The sequence below is a fragment of the Tachypleus tridentatus genome, chromosome 6 (genome assembly GCF_004210375.1).
Source record: "Tachypleus tridentatus isolate NWPU-2018 chromosome 6, ASM421037v1, whole genome shotgun sequence".
NCBI classification, from domain to species: Eukaryota; Metazoa; Arthropoda; class Merostomata; order Xiphosura; family Limulidae; genus Tachypleus; species Tachypleus tridentatus.
Genome location: NC_134830.1, coordinates 144,313,125 through 144,331,161, shown reverse-complemented (window position 1 = coordinate 144,331,161; position 18,037 = coordinate 144,313,125). Strand labels below are relative to the sequence as shown.

Sequence of the window (18,037 nt, the reverse complement as noted above, 5' to 3'; positions counted from 1 at the left end):
TTCACATTCGTCAGTTCTGTGAGTGTTTGTTTGTTTGTTTTTTTGGAATTTCGCGCAAAGCTACTCGAGGGCTATCTGCGTTAGCCGTCCCTAATTTAGCAGTGTAAGGCTAGAGGAAAGGCAGCTAGTCATCAACACCCACCGCCAACTCTTGGGCTACTCTTTTACCAACGAATAATGGGATTGATTGTCCATTATAACGCTCTCACGGCTGAAAGGGCGAGCATATTTGGTGCGATGGGGATTCGAACTTGCAACCCTTGGATTACAAGTCGAACGCTTTAACCAAACTGGCCATGCCAGTGAACGGTTAATCTTAGACGTCTATCGCTAAAACCTAGGGTTTGATTCCTTGTGGTGAACTAACCGCAAATATGATTATGAAATCAATGACAACAGTTCCATAAGACATAAAGATATCCATAACACACAACTGCACACATTATCCGTAATTCTAGTTGTGTACGTAGTACACCCTTGTTCAAATTAATTGAAACAAGACGGAAAATTACGATTTTTTAATTTTTTTTTCCATTTTATTTCAGAGAATCCAAAAATTACTCACAAATTAATACATGATATGACCGCCTTTATTTTTCAGAAGATCATTAATACGCTTTGGCATCGAGTCCACGAGTTGACTGCAATCTTTACTAATTTTTGGATCACGGTACCAAACCTCAATTATGTCCTCAATTAGCTTATCTTTCGTAGTAAAGTCTTTTCCCGAAGTCTTTCTTTACATATCTCTCAAAGATTTTCAATAGGATTTAAGTCTGGAGAGTTTCCAGACCAGTCCAGCACCTTTATTTGCGTTGTAGTCATAAAATTCTTCACAAGTTTTGATGTGTGGCACGGAGCCAGATCTTGCTGAAAAATGCCAGATCCATCTGGAAATCTCTTTTTCAATTCTGGAACGACTCTTCTTTGCAAAACTTCGATGTATTGTGATCCTCGCATCAAACCTTCTACGATATGTAAGCTTCCTACACCATAGTAGCTGTAAAAGCCCCAAAACATCTTCTTCAAGGGATGTTTTACGAACTGATTGATGTGAGATTCTCGAAGTTTCTCACCTGGAGATCTGCGAACATGCAGACTTCTTTGAAAAAATGTACGAGAAAATGAGTTTCGTCACTGAATAACACCTTCCTCCATTGTTCTTGCGTCCAGTTCTTGTATTTCAGATCAAATTGACACCGTTTGTTTTCTTCATTAAGTTGGTAAGAATTTGTTTTTTTACTAGTCTCCTTGTCCTTCTAACGCAACTTCGAATGACGTAATATTCCTCAAAATTTCGTCATATATCCCAAAAATAGATCGACCATACTGCAAAACATAGCTAATGACTGTGTGAAAAAATGACTATTAAAGGAAATTAGCGGGTCCAGCGAACCTATACCGGCCGCCATGCTGAAAATATTGTAAAATGACCGTTTCAATTCATTTGCACAAGTATGTATATTGTAAATATTAAACTAATATGCATAAAACTCTAATACACTTTAAAATTTAATTAATGTGTAATAAGAACGTGATTTTTGTTTCTTAATCATGAGCATTATAGCAATGATATTTGATATATAGTTAGTTTACTGACATTAAAATCTACAATAAGAAGTCAACAGACTTATCAAAAAACGTAATATCATTAGAAACACATTACTTTCAGTTTAGAAACTAATGTTTGCTCTTCTTTTACTACAAGTTAGAGTCTTAGATTGAGTACTTATGTTTTTAGGCCCGGCATGACCAGGTAGGTTAAGGCGTGCGACTCGTAATCTGAGGGTCGCGGGTTTGCATCGCCGTCACACTAAACATGCTCGCCTTTTCAACCGTGGGGGCGTTATAATGTTACGGTCAATCCCACTATTCGTTGGTAAAAGAGTAGCTCAAGAGTTGGTGATGGGTGGTGATGACTAGCTGCCTTCCCTCTAGTCTTACACTGCTAAATTAGGGACGGTTAGCGCAGATAGCCCTCGAGTAGCTTTGCGCGAAATTAAAAAAACAAAAATCTTATGTTTTACAACTTTTGTTGAAATATTTAGCTTTTCTTATATTAGAATTTTTCTGTCATTAGTTACGATTTTTAATATAACGTTTGGTTTACGTTTATTGATAATTGTGCTGTATAAATACTTAATGGATATTGTGTCATATGTACCAAGTAATATAGTAAAGATAATTGTAACTAAATGCCAAGGATACTAGTTTCGGTAGGACTTCTTTTGAATATTTTTATTATTGTTATATTCCTATACTGTGTTTTATACAGTTTTATAGTAAACATTCGTTTTCTAACAGCGTATTCTACATTAATTTCATGCATTGCAATGTACGTTTTAAGGCCAGCTGTATTCATTACACCATAAAATTTGCAGCTGGTGTACCATTATCTGTGTGGATACACTGTAAAAAGAATTTCGAAACTAAATAATTCATTTTCTCGTGTTTTAAACAAAATACATCTGAAAACATCTTTATGTGTTTAGTATTTTCATATCTTTATCGTATGATATCTGTAACACTGTGCAACTAACTTGCGCAAACTATGAAAATTAAGGTGGTGAGTTGATCACGGCATTATGTCCATATATTCGAAGTGCTCACCCATACCTGAAAGGACCGTGAAATCTTTGATATACAGGGTGTTCAGAAAGTCACTGTGCAGTTTGAAAGCAGCGATAACAGCATTCATTCAGTCTATTCCAAGCCAGCAACAGATAGCGGTGTTTAGAAACAAAATAAGAAGGATCCAAGCCTGTATCGATGCAAACGGAGGTCACTTTCAACATTGTTTACAATTGTCATTCATATTTACTCCCTGCATTCTATATTGAAACATGTCTGTTAATATATATATCAGTGCACAGCGACTTTCCGAACACCCTGTATAAAGCACTTACCTTAGACTGCAAACAGAAAAAAAAAAAAAAATTGTATGAAAAACTTCAAAAATTGAAACATATATTTATATATAATGTTTCAGTACGCAACGTGATTAAAGAACTTTTTCAATACTGTTTGTATCCCGCTAATACAGCGATAGTCTACGGATTTACAATGCCAAAATCAGGGGTTCGATTCCCTTTGGTTGCCTCAGCAATTAGCCTCATGTGGCTTTGCTCTAAGAAAACACACAATACTGTTTCTTTTTAACAGTAACGAAACTGCATTAAGTTGTTAGTTTACGCTTAAGGTTATAATAGTTTAAATATTTGTTATTTATAAAAAACAATATAACATTTTATGATATTTCAAAACCAAAATGATGCAATTCAATAAGTTGTGAAGATATGATCTAACGATTTAGAAGAATACTTTAAACTCATGTTGGCTAAAAATGTCCATCTAGTTAAAAAGGAATTTTCACACACGTAAATCCGTTAGAATACTAACTTGAATAGTATAATTTAAATTGCATCACAAATTATCAATTGTTACGTATTATAATTTATTTCAGATGAAGCTCCGGTTTATTATATTTTGTAAGTTAGGTATTACTATTTTAAACAACTGGAAATTTTAATTTTACGTTAGAAGTTAGTTAAATGTTAATATATAATAAATTTATGATATTTGCCATCAAAATTCATACACACAATTTTCTTTTTTAACACAAAATATATTTTAATATACAAATAAAAACAATACAAATTATAATAACGGTTATTACTAATAATTATTACTAATGATGTTTTATATACAAGAGTTTTACAATCTTGCAGACAATACTGAGTCTTATATTCGGTCTAAAACTGATATAATTGTTTAGCGGTGCGTCGGTTTTATATATCAGTCACGCGAGCTTCTAGAATGTTAATAATGTTTGTACACACTAGCGTTTTCGTAAAACAAATATTGTTGATTCTTACTCTCAAGAATCACATATAAATTTAGAGAACAGGTGAGACATGCGCAATACAGGTCCAACACTGTAGATTAAGTGCATCAAACTGAGACTGAAACAAGCGTTGTTATTAAAATGAACGTTTAATGATAAATCCCTTACACACTATTCAGAAATAAAATTGAAAGATAAATTAACACACATGCATGATGTGTTTAAAAGGGAATTCATAAATTTAATTATTATTTTACTAGGTACATATAAATAATTATATAATGATGTTCAAGCATTGTGGTTAAATTTTTTTTATGCTTTAGCAGATCTATCAATTTTTGTAACATTGTTTTGCCATTATTTTGTAGTATGTATATTATTTTATTGAGCTAATTAGAATAATATATTGTTAAATTTACTTCCTATAGTTTTCTTAACATATTGAAAAAATTACGTTTTCTAGTTCAATTATGTTTCACAATGTTTCATAAATTAGAAATCTTACTCAAACTCGTTTTGCAGTATTTCAACTGTAAAATTTATTGTAATAATATAACCTAAATTTTTACTGTCTTAAAGTTTTCGTTTACAATTTGTTTTGTCACAGATCAAATTTGTCAGATTACGAAACGAGTACCTTAACCACTTGGCCATGTCACGGGTTCGAATCCCCATCACACCAAACATGCTCGCCCTTTCAGCCGTGGGGGCGTTATAATATGACGGTCAATCCCAACATTCGTTGGTAAAAAAGTAGCCAAGGAGTTGGCAGTGGGTTGTAATGACTAGTTGACTTCTCACTAGTCTTACAACTGCAAAATTATGCACAGCAAGCGCAGATAACTTTCGTGTAGCTTTGCGAGAAATTCAAAACCAAAGAAACCAACCTTTCTTTGCATTTTTTCTTCAACTACTGTACTTTAGAATATTCAACTACTGAAGTCAATTAACTTGTTTTATTGACTAATATAAGTCAGTAGACTTCTATTTGCAGATGTTTTTACATAAAATTCAGTATTAAAGTTTAGAAGTCAGCAATAAATCTTTAAAAAAGTGGTTTCCTTTAGCAAGGCTATTAATTTCAAGCTTATAATCTATTATTTGGACTTATTTAATGATTAGAAATACCTCAGAAAATGCAAATATTTTAATGTAATAAGTAATAATTTATTGAAACGGTTAAAATATTCATAGTCTAGTTAAAACTACATATCCAGATACCCTCATGTCACTCCAAATTACAACTTTCATGCGCGACTGCATTCTAGTCACCTTCGATGTTACCATGTCAAATGCTCTTGTACTGTTTTATTTTTAATGATTCTAAACGTGTGATGTGTGACATATGAATACGAAGTGCATAGAAATATTTTGCGATTAATTTAGTTTATCGTTATGACACCATAGAAAACATCGCGAAATATTAATCGCAAAACATAAGGGCATATGCATTACGAGATAATTTAATAGATATTGTCAGTTGTTTTGATAAGTTATTGTTGCTCTGCCTTAGTAAATCACAGAAAGATGTTTATTGTTACTGAGGTAACGAAATACAAGCATGTTAAATTTAAACGGCTTTAAACAAGACAATCAGTTAGTAACGTCTCAATCACCGTCGATATAAAGTGTGTGTTTTCTTATAGCAAATCCACATGGGGCTATCTGCTGAGCCTCCAGGGGAAGCAAACCCCTGATTTTAGCGTTGTAAATACGTAGACATACCGCTGTACTACCTGGGCGGCACCGATATAAAGTAGGTATGTATCCGAACTAAATTTTCATATTTTTCTGGCCATCTGCTGAGTCTACCGAGGGGAATCGAACCCCTGATTTTAGTGTTGTAAATCCATAGACTTACCACTGTACCAGTGAGGGTCATAAATGGTTTGTAATATTCTTTTCCAACGCAAAATGTTCAAACATTCAGTTCATAAAGAAAGATATGTTTAGATTGAGAATTTCGAATTTTTAAGACAGTGATATCTTTTTCATTTAATGGTATTGGAAAAACAAAGGAATATGGATTAGCTTAGGGTAACAAAACTATTAAGAAACAAATCTCCAACAAGTCGTACCCCAACCATGCAGAGAAAAGTACGGCGTCTTGTTAGCAGGTTAAAAACAGCAAACACAGAGGTGAATGGCATTAACCGTTTTTATAACCCTGGCAACACTATGCAACAAAAGAAAAAGAACCTCTACCCGAAAATACACAAGTTGCGAGTACACTAACTGCTTCCTCAACACATCTCTTCAGTTGTCTCATACCTCAACTAAAACAGCTAGAGAATGAAACAGATATTGATACCATTCCAATCGCAGTACCCGTGAATTTCTGTGCATTCGGACCATTAGAACTGTTGTTCATGTAGAATAGATAGCTCATGCAAAGCACGAGAAAATAAATGATATACGTTTGATATGACTGCATAACGGCGATATCTTTTACAGTGAAAATTAAATTTCATAGCTATTCTAAAGATGCACGACAGTAAGAATGAGCATGACGTACGTGACAACATGGACTGTAACGACATAGTGAGCTTTGGATATAACGTTTTTAACATATGTACTCTTGTTGTAGACTTCAGAGGAAGAAAACTCGAGACTCTACTTTTATACAGCAGTTGAGTATGTAATATTTTAGTATAATTGCCAGTTCATTAAAGTTAATGGTCAAAGATTGATTATTTTTCATTTTTTCCTTAGCTATTCGTCAATAACTGATGAAGCCCTAATCATTATTCTTTTAAAATCTCAGGGAAGTGAAGTGTATTCTCTTTTAAGTAAAAAATGTAGCATTGCATTTAATCTACGAAAATATTTCATAATTTTGACTTCTTTCTGTAAACAGTTTTATTTCTTTGAAACCCTTGGAGAAAATGAAACATTAACAAATTATAACTGGTAATCTGTTGTTACTTTTGTTTAGCACCTAAAGTTAGTGTTTGGTAAATACTGTGTTTTAGGGATAATTTTCTAAACCTCAACATTCTTCTTGGAAACTCATGTCAGGTAACATACAAATGGTATGCTAGAGCTGATTAGTAGAACTAATAATAGGTTTTTCTCACATTTTCCTAGGTCCGGCATGCCCAGGTTGGTTAAGGTTTCGAATCCCCGTCGCACCACACATGCTCTTCCTTTCAGCTGTGGGGCGTTATAATGTTACGGTCAATCCCACTATTCGTTGGTAAAAGAGTAGCCCAAGAGTTGGCGGCTAGTGGTGATGACTAGCTGCTAAATGAGAGACGGCTAGTGCAGATAGCCCTTATGTAGCTTTGCGCAAAATTCAAAACAAACAAACAATCCAGGATAATTAAACACTCTTAAACGTTAGAGTTAAAAAAAAAGACACAAAAGGTGGGATTTATTACACAACAATGTTGGCTATTAACAGTACTTTGTAAGTTAAACTGATAAAATTAACATTAATTTAAAGTACAGTTCTTTTGTGATCTGTCACTTGTACCCTTTATTTAATATTTTAAATTCTGTGCAATGCACATAACAACAAATAAAATCAAATAAAAGCTTTCCATATTGCGTAAATTATACTTCCCGCTAACGTGGTCAATTACCACCTCTCTCTCTGTTCGTGCTTGTGGAAGATGTTTCTTTTGTGATATTATTTTTTGTTTAGTACGTGTTCCAGTTGATGTTTGAATGCAAAAATACATTTTTATTGTTGTATTCAAGATTATCTGCTAGTTTTGTTTACATTTATTTCCATATCGAACAATTTTTTTTTCTAGGATTTCAGTTTTTAGTTTTGTTTTCGGCTTGCACTACTTGCCTCAGAAAGGGATGTTTTATTAGTTAAACAAAATTTTATTTATTATATTTTCCAAGAACTGTCAAAAAGTAATTATAATTATAATCGCATTAACATTACTTCGTTTGATGTTAGGCCTGGTATGGCCAAGCGTGTTAAGGCGTGCGACTCGTAATCTGAGGGTCGCGGGTTCACATCCCCGTCGCGCCAAACATGCTCGCCCTTTCAGCCAAGGGGGCGTTATAATGTGACGGTCAATCCCACTATTCGTTGGTAAAAGAGTAGCCTAAGAGTTGGCGGTGGGTAGTGATGATTAGCTGCCTTTCTTCTAGTCTTACACTGCTAACATTAGGAACGGCTAGTACAGATAGCCCTCGAGTAGCTTTATGCGAAACAAACAAACAAATCGTTTGATGTTTTATTACAACATATTTTGCTTACCCTCCTTCCCTTTTTTAAAGCTTTAACAGAGATTTGAGCTGCTTCCGATATTTGGAATCTGAATTGCCCATCAGTTTAGCCTAATTTGTAATAGTTTCCACGCTTTAAGTAAAACCTTTACCTCCACACAAATTCACCCAGAAAACACTATAGTGACCTTTTTTTGTTAAACAACTAAAAATAAAGTTCAGCTCTATACAACTGTTTTATCTGCAGGTTTCATAATTTCTGCTGATAGAGATGGCCGAGAAAGATTCAACGTTACTTATTTGCCGCGAAGTGCGGAAACCGATCAGGAACACTTACACTATTTTGTGCAATAAAAACACTGTCCGCTAAAATCTAAAACTCCGCACCTTTGTGACCAAACACTATTTAGACGCGAATTTTTTCTAGGAATAATATTTAGTTTTTTGAGGTTACCCAATTGTGATCCTTATTAGAGTATTTTTCCTTCGTTCTTGATTTCGGTGGCATTGATTCGTAGACTGGGTATTAAAGTATAGACTGCGTATTAAAAAATTAATTTAGTTTTAGTCCCATTTTGTAGTTACAAACAATGTTTTCATGTAAGAGAAAATGTGGTAAGGGATGTTGCTTTTGTTTCAGGTAACCCAGGAATTGAACTAAAGACTGTCAGAGATCCAGATATTGTCGTTCGTAAGTTGTATTTTTGCTAAATCTTTCTCAGTAAATGTGCATGAATGTGGTTATGTTTTATATACAGTACAGATATTTACTTGTAACACTGTAAATGTGATTAAATGAATAACCAACTCTTTAAAACGATCATCAATAACCTTTTCAGATAAATACTTTTAGGGTTGCACTTACATTTTTTTATGAAACTGAAATTTTTAATACAGGTTTTTAATGCAGCTAGGCATGCCATTAAATCGTTACTAAATAATCGAAAACTATCTAAGTTTGGACAACCGTTACATTATGATACCTTATATTTATGGTAAATTAACTTCAGAGACAATAGGCTATTAAACAATAAAGTTAACTATAAATAATCTAACTTGACATTAAATTAGTCACATCTTTACCTTGCTTGTTTGTTTTTTCTTCTGCCTATAACAAATACTGGGGATATTAGAACAAAATATAGGCATTGTTTATAATAGTAGACTGTCCTCGAGAAGCATATACGTGCTTTAAAACAGCGGAAACAATTGTATATTAATAATTTTAAGAAGGTACGGTTTTAAATATGTTTCATTTCAGTTTCTCAAAAGAGTTGGTGGACCAACAGAGTTACGCCTTCTCATCGGTCAGGAGAATAGACATTTAAAAGGAAGAAAATATGTTTCAGTATGGTTAAGATATGAATCACAGGATACTCACAGTGCCTCATAGATAATATCATTCATTAGAATAAGAAAATGTGACATACCTTATCGGTATGACAAAGTAGTCAGTTAAAATATATTGCAGTATCATTAAGTTGGATAATACAAAAAGTTAAATTAGACATTGGGAGGGCATCGTTGTGAGTCAGTTACAAAAGAAACATCAAGTACGTATTTAGAAAGTGATCAAGTTTAAGAAGCAGTAGCTTCTTTAGAGGATGAACCCATTTGCTGCGCAGGTCGTCAATAATTTCTTTAGCTGTTAAAATCTATAGCGATATTTAGTGTAAAAAGCTGAAAAAGATTTTTAATTAGTGAGAAGGTGATAGATCATAAAGCTATCTAGCATATCTAGGTATCTTGACAGAAAGTCTTAGAAAATAGTATAACACTCTAGGATCTGTTTGCGATCATAAAGAAGTATATCCATAGGTGAGAAAGACAGTATGAAAGATTGGTATGTATAGAGTAAACGAGGTAGGTTGATTCTGATAAACTCAAAAGAATCTAAAGGATCTGTTTGTTTGTTTATGAATTTCGCGCAAAGTTACCCGAGAGTTATGTGCGCTAGCCATCCCTACTTTAACAGTACAAGACTAGAGGAAAGTTAGCTAGTCATCATCACCTACAGCTGACTCTTGGGCTACTCTTTCACCAACGAATAGTAAGGTTCACTCTATCTTCATAACGCCCCCCCCCCCCACAGCTAAAAGGGCAATCATGTTTGGTGTGACGGAAATTCAAACCCACGACTTTCAGATTACGAGTCGAGCACCCTAACCATCTGGCCATGTTGGGCCAAAGGGTCTGTGATACCTTGTTACTAAATACAGATAAATGAACTTTCACGGTCAAGTGTCTATCAAAATTAATGCCGAGGTATTTAACAGGAGAAGAAAAATAAACTGAAATATGATTGATATGAGCATTAACAATGTTGGGGTTAAGGTACGGTCGAAATTTCTCTAGAAATGGACCAAATAAGATCGCTTTGGCCCTAATGGCGTTCATGGTTAGACACCATCAACGGTACCACGTAAGAAATTAACTGATGGCGAGTTTTATTTATAGTGGGACAGGACAAAACAAAGCCCATATGCAGGAAAAATTAACATTTAACAGTCATATCATATATGTTACGTACATTATTGAAAGAAATGATAGGAGTACCGATTATACTGGAGTTACTGCTAATTTATCAATTAGAAAAAAAAAGTTGCGTTTTACTTAACAAATATGTCGTCATGAAGGGTTTGTTTGTTTGTTTTGAAATTTCGAGCACAGCTACTCGAGGGCTATCTGCGCTAGCCGTCCCTAATTTAGCAGTGTAAGACTAGAGGGAAGGCAGCTAGTCATCACCACCCACCGCCAACTCTTGGGCTACTCTTTTACCAATGAATAGTGGGGTTGACCGTCACATTATAACGCCCCACGGCTGAAAGGGCGGGCATGTTTGGTGCGACCGGAATTCGAACCCGCGATTCTCGGATTACGAGTCGAACGCCTTAACACGCTTGGCCATGCCGGGCCCATCGTGAATGGACCTAATAAGTAGCGTTAGTGTGATCTTTATTTAAACAACAGATACAATCGTATTTATGTATATTTTTACACGAATTCTGTTGCATGCTTTCACACTCAAGTGGTTTAACATTTATTATTTTTACATGATAATATTTTAATTACAGTTGTTTTGATTGGTTGATCTCTTGTTGTTGTTTTTTGTAATATATTCCAATATCATTTTCCTGTTGTAGCTCCTCCAGTGTTGAATGTTCTTGTTGGTGGCCGTGCTCAGCTTCCCTGCAATATCACGCCGCCTACTAGTGAAGACTCCGTATCACTAATACTGTGGTATCGATCAGACATCAACACTCCCATATTTACAGTGGATTGCAGGAAGGGGTCGTTAGGAAATGCGCAGCATTTCTCATCAGATTTCCTCGGTAAAAGAGCTCATTTCGACCTACGTACAAAACCAGCACTGATGACAATAGAGCCAATCGAAGTTGAGGATGCAGGACATTACCGTTGTAGAGTGGACTACCGTTGGGGAAGGACCCTCAACAACAACATGATATTGCATGTCGTGGGTAGGTGGGTCATAGAAAACATAGGAAAATTATAATGATTTTTCTTTAGAGCAAGAGGCTGATGTTAGGTATGAATTTTGAAACACAAATATTTTACAGGTGAGAGCTATGTTTTGTAAGTTTCGCATAGGCAATACCTCAACTCAGCAGCTCAGAAAAAAGTAGAGTTTACTGGTGATTGTCACTGATAGCTTAATGCATTGTTCTAAAAAATACAAACAAAACAGTCTGACCGTAGTTAGGCTGCAACCAAAATTATTACTGTTTTCTGTGATTATTAATTATGTATTTATTTTTATATCGCTATTCTAGTAATGAAATTTCAATTAACTTGAAAGTAGAAGATACACAACTTTACTCTATATGGGTTGAGTTCCTACTTAGTTTCTATCAATTACTAAATCAATAAAAATTCATTGAAAGAGATGAAAATCTACAGTTTATCCTGAACAGTTCCTCCAAAGGATGTGATAATCTTGGACGAAATGCATCAGCCGCTTTACAGGTTAATAGGACCTTATAACGAAGATTCGACACTACGACTAAAATGTATAGCTAAAGGTGGTAAGTGTAAAAAACTATTTCTACAGTCTTCAATTTCTAAAAAAAAAACTGTTAATAATATAATTTTATAATTGTATTATTAACAGTTTATATGTTATTTTATAAGCCAATTGCAATTGAAACGAAAAATAAATTTTAAAGCTACACGAGGGCTATTTGCTCTCGCCGTCCCTAATTTAGCAGTGTAAGACTAGAGGGAAGGCAGTTAGTCATCACCACCCACCGCAACTCTTGGGACATTATTTTGCCAACGAATAGTGGGATTAACCGTAACATTATAACGCCTCTGTGGCTTATAGGCCAAGCATGTTTGGTGCGACGGGGATTGAAACCCGCGGTCCCTGAAGTATTTTAAATATCATATTAATGTTATTAATATGAGTGTTATTAATAGATAATGTGTTGTTGTTTTCTTTAAATTCTTTTGAAAAATAAAAACTACAAAAAATATGTTGGAGACGAAATGTACGTTACATACAAATCTTTAGATTCCTCAAGATGTTTTAACAGATTTTTTTAAAAATGGGAATTTGCTGTTAGAGTTAGTTCATCAAGATGAAATTCAGTATTGCGTCTTGTTATTTTTCAACCTCTTATATCACAACAAAATTTATAAACAAGAAAATATAGAAAACGGTTTAGCAGCCATATTTCAAAACTGATTTCTTTGCATGCTACAGTCATACAAATCCTTATTGTCATTAGTAGTTGCTGTGGCAAAAGTAGAAAGAAAAACAATATATTATTGAAATATAAAAGTGATAGCATGCGCAAAACAGGTCCTATTACATATTTTGTACAAGTTTGACATTGTGAACCTTCAAAATAATACTATATTAATAATTATTATATAATTTCGTCACTGTGCTCGATTCTCCACAATGTATAGAGCTTAAATAACTCATTGTGTGGTTTTGTTTGTTTGTGTTAAAACAAACAGAACGCAAACAGATGCAAAGAAAAATAAAACTTATGGAACTCGAAACGTGGACTTCCCGTCACGAAGACAGGATTTCCTATCACTTGGACAACTGAGGCCCATACTTCTGATCAGTCCCCACCGTAGTGGCACAGCGGTATTTCTGCATACTAACAACACTAGACACCAGGTTTCGATACCCGTTGTGGGCATAGAACAGATATCCTATTGTGCAGCTGTGTGCTGAATTACAAACAATAAACAAAATATCTTATAAACATCAAACACATAAAACTTATTAAATTAATATGAGGCTCTACCTATGTATATAAGCTAAGTGTATAATTTCCAAAGGAAAATATATTACATCACAACTGCTGGTTGATTGAAAAAGGTTTTTTGGGGAACTTTCTTTAATCACAAAACTTATAACACATAGCTCACTTGGATATTTAATAAACAACATAGGATAATAACATTCGTATAACATATGGGCAAGAAATATGAAGACATCTATTTCATTATATTTTGTTTGTTTATTATTAAGCCGAAAGGTTCACAATGGTTTATCTGTGCTATGATCGTCGCACTAAAATTTTTAATGCTATAATCCCTCAGACTAGTTGCTAAGCTTTTCATTAAGAATATTTGGTTAGGCTAAAAAACGAAAAAATCTAAAATTCAATTAACAAAGTTTTATCAGCGACTTTTTTCCACCACGCTTTTTTATCCATGATGTCAGAAAAACTTGTAGTTTTTTTTAAATCTTGATACTAAGTGATAAAAACCCTATAATCCATACGCTTTCTAAAGGTTGACCTTTCTTCTTCAGATGCAAACTAGAAATTACAAATAGAATTACTCTAAGGCACTTAATAGGGTATAACTAACTACGTTTCAGGAGATATTGCTTATAAATCATAAACATAATAGCACTATGTCCAACTGCAAAACATACATACAGTTCTCTAACTTTATGAGGTACACTTTCCATTTTCTAGCTGCTTATATTGAACAAAAGGTTTCCTTATTCATCATCTACTACGTTTTTCACATGTGAGATTTGATTTTCAATAATAATTAAGATAACACTTTCTACTAGTTCTACATCCTGATATATTTGGTTTTAAGGACAAGTTAGCCTATAAGGCATGAATCTGCTTAAAGTCTCGTATTTTAAGGAGCAGCCAACAGATACACGTTCAAAGGCAAAAGACTGACGGAAATTTACCAAATTAATAAAATAAATTGAATTCTTGTTAATATGTAATGAGAAAACCTTAATAACTTCTATAATTTTGGTGTTTTAGAATAAAGGAGTAGGAGAATGTGAACAATTCATTCAATATCTTTCTGATACAAACATTTCTACCCTTACACTTTAAGGAGCTAAACTAGTAATCTTACTCACTTCAATTTTGATGAGGATAACCCTAACTGTCTCTAATTTAGCAGGGTAAGATTCGCGAGAAGGCATTTAGTTATCACTACCTACTGCCAACTCTTTAACTAGCAAATAGTGGGATTGATTGTAACTGTATAATGTCCTCACGGCTGACGTTTGAGGTAATGGGGATTCGAACGCGCAACCTGCAGATTACGAGTCAATTGCTCTAATCACTTGACCATGTGAGCCATTTTACGTGATATGTTTCAAATGTGTATGTCTTTCTTCTTGCTTTGTAAGTTTGTTTTTCTCTAGTTATTTTTTTCTCTTGCTTTACGATAAACAACAGAATGTTATTTATTTTAATCTTATGTGAGGTAATTCAAACAATTTTTAATTAGACACTCTTTAGTTTTTTATTTCTGTGTTCCACAGGTTCTTGTTTTTACATCGATTAAACAATATACTTGTATGCTTTTAGTAGTGATATAACGAAATCCCTCGAAAAAATAAGAGTAATTCTTATGGAAATGACAACATTAACAAATAAATATTATTAAATTGCCAATTTTGCTTTATAAAAGTAATATTTTAAAAAGTTTATATATATGTTAAACTAACAAAAGTTGTTTTAAATCTGAAGTTCTTGTTATTTTTATAATCTCTCATTATCAGTGCTTTAATATTAACTATCTCTCAGATAAAGCTAACCGACTACGATAAAAATAAAACTAACAAGTCAATCCGTTAATGAGTATAGTTAATTAAATATGAACATCTTTTCTCTGAAAACATAATTATCTTGAAAGTGTTACCTTATGTATTTTAACAATTTCACCTGTTAACCTTTTCATGTTTTCGTATAATTTTATTATAGAACTTTGTACTGGGAAATAGCTTATCTCCCCTGAAAAGCAATAACTTATAGCAGGATCTCATTAGGTGTTTGATCTCTGCATTTGTAGACATAACTTTGCTAGGCCTCTTTATTTTTGTACTTGGGTGGTTGTCAAGATATAAATTAATGTACTTTCCAGTTATGTATTTTAGAATGCAAAGATTGTATTAGTCAATAGAATAGAATGTCCCAAAACTAAGGTAATTTAGCTAGCCTTCTAAGTGAATTATAAATAGGTTTAAGAAATTCTTGTAGCTGCAAGAACTGAACAAATTCAAAGCTAACTATCCATGAATGCCTATGACAAATAAAACTAATACTCTTTGTGTAGAGGAAAACCTGGTCTTTCTTTTAGTTGTAAGCATCTGTTAGCTGTGTTGAGATGAAGTACTTGAAACTTGGGAGGGGTTCTGTAGTAGGTTTTACAAATTTTGTCAGCAAACCAAGAAGATGGGAGGTTCATGTTGTATATTCTTCCCCACAGTTAGTTATCTATAGTATGTTTTTAATTCACATGAGACACTGAACGTTGTGTGATTGAAGACAATTTATAGTATTAAAGTCAGAGTTGAGATAGGTGACTCAAAAGTAAATACTATGTTATAAATAAATGTTTTCTTTTGCTTAAACAGTATAAAATTTAAAGTATAATCTATTTTGATCCCACACTTCTTGACATGCACTGATACATTCAAAATTTAATTGAATGTATTGACACTATAAAGGTCATGACTGTTGTATGGAAAGACTTAAGATCTTTACTACCTAATCAGTTTTGACAGTAGAAAATCTTCCAGCTCTCATCCATATTGTAGAGTAGCACACTTTACAAAGTAAACATAAATGTTGTATGTATTTATATGGAGGTAGCACACTTTACATAGTATACATAAATATTGTCATGCTTATCATGATATTAATGTCAGGCCTATTGTATTTTTATCACTTTATTTATAAAGTCGTATGGGAATCATTAAAATTGGAATTGATAATAGCATTATTCCAACCACATTATGTTTGCAATATCTATTGCTAATAAAGAAGGCAGTGTCAAAAGTATGATAGGCTTAATTGTAGTCTAATTTCAGATGTAATAATTAATTATAATCATGCTTAACTAGCTTGGAAAAGTGTTCACATCATGTAGAAACAGTATGATTTTGAACTACCTCAGTCTTCATCTTAAAAAAAGCTAGCCTTTTAGTGATGACGAAAAACCCATTTGAAGTAACAATGCATTCTCAACATGGCTGCTATGGGTATTAATACTTTAAAAGTATAGAGCAACGTTTTGACCTTGTTCAAGAAGGTTGAAATGTTGTTTGGAACTTTAAAGTTTTAATACCTTTGAAAATAAAGCTAGCCTCATGATTAAAATTCACAATTATGTGTTTTACATATTTATTGCATTCAAATAAATTTTGAAACTTTTTTTTGTATTTAGGCATTTAAAGTAAATATGTAAGTATAATATGTAATGTTTTTCTCATGGTAGTTGGACAAAATCGTTTTTTGTTTTGTTTTTAATTACCTGTCTTTGGACTTAAACAATAGTAACCCTATTTCATCTCATACATTTGAGCAACTCTAAGTAAGAAAAATGAAGAATTATTTTCATTTTTTTAAAACCTACATAGGTGGGTAAAACAAATCTATATATCTTTTGTACTGAATCAAAAGATTCTAATATATTTTAGCTTATTACTGTAAGTAAATCCTCTTTCTCATCAAAATAGTAACTCCTAGTTAAGCATGGATTGTCCCATTAATTTAGTTTTCAGTGTTTAAGGTTATGCATATTCCCCCTCTTCCTGTTAGCATAACTGTTATAATTTAAAAAAAAATTAAGTAAAATTTGCTAGTTAGACAGTTTTTTATTTTGTTTTCATGAGGTCATCTGTATAATTAATTCATTATTAGTAGCTTGTATCAACTTTTAAAAGTTTTAACAAATTTTCTTTGAAACGTACATTTTGTGTTTATATTAAAATGCTATTTTTTCCTCATTTAAATTTTTTTTTCTGTCTCATTTTGGAAATACTCAGGAAAAGCAAATTAAGGATATCTTAACACTTCAAAAGGGAAATTTTGTTTTTTTCCATAGATTTATTAGAATTATAACTTGGTGTTTAATTACGGCTCATCCACTTGGGTGGGTTTTGAAATTAACAGGTGCTTGAACCGAACAAGCTCACTTGTGGGCGAATTGGTGTTTCTTTATGACAAATATGAAGAGTTTGACAATGCAGTCATCACCATGATAAACCATCCAAGTGAGGCCTGGAGAGAAGGGCACTTTAAAGAAATGATAACCAAAGTGGCAAATATTGAGCTGTACTATAAGGCCATACAGTTTTACTTAGATTATAAACCAATGTTGCTTAATGACTTGCTGCTTGTTCTTTCTGCAAGGATGGACCACACAGTGCTGTCAGTTTCTTCACCAAGGTGAGATCAAATTTCTTCACTAATGTGTGGATGTTTAGAGCTTCCTAGAAACGACTCATTAACAAAGCATCAAGTTTTGTAGCTACTCGTTGCTGTTATTCACCGTCATTTATTATACCTGGTTTACCTGTCATGTTTGTCTATAGAAAAAAAACAAATTATGAAAAATGTCACACTTTTTAAATCATAGCTGTGCAAGAGCGAAAAATGTAATGCTGGTATTTTTAGTAGCATTCATATTTCTTATTCATTTGTTTTAATAAAATCAAAACCAGTTAAGACTAAACACTTGTGATAATGCAGGATGTTT

At 33.2% G+C, this 18,037-nt stretch overlaps 1 pseudogene across 1 annotated transcript in view; it reads left to right on the top strand.

Annotated features, from left to right (window-relative positions):
• The window catches only part of LOC143251753 (uncharacterized), a 119,835-nt pseudogene that overhangs the window by 100,913 nt on the left and 885 nt on the right, over positions 1–18,037 (top strand). The window contains exons 3-7 of the transcript XR_013028648.1: positions 8,673–8,723; positions 11,176–11,511; positions 11,965–12,075; positions 13,996–14,050; positions 17,452–17,727. The product of XR_013028648.1 is annotated as an uncharacterized LOC143251753 (transcript). The remainder of the gene's footprint in view (positions 1–8,672; positions 8,724–11,175; positions 11,512–11,964; positions 12,076–13,995; positions 14,051–17,451; positions 17,728–18,037) is intronic.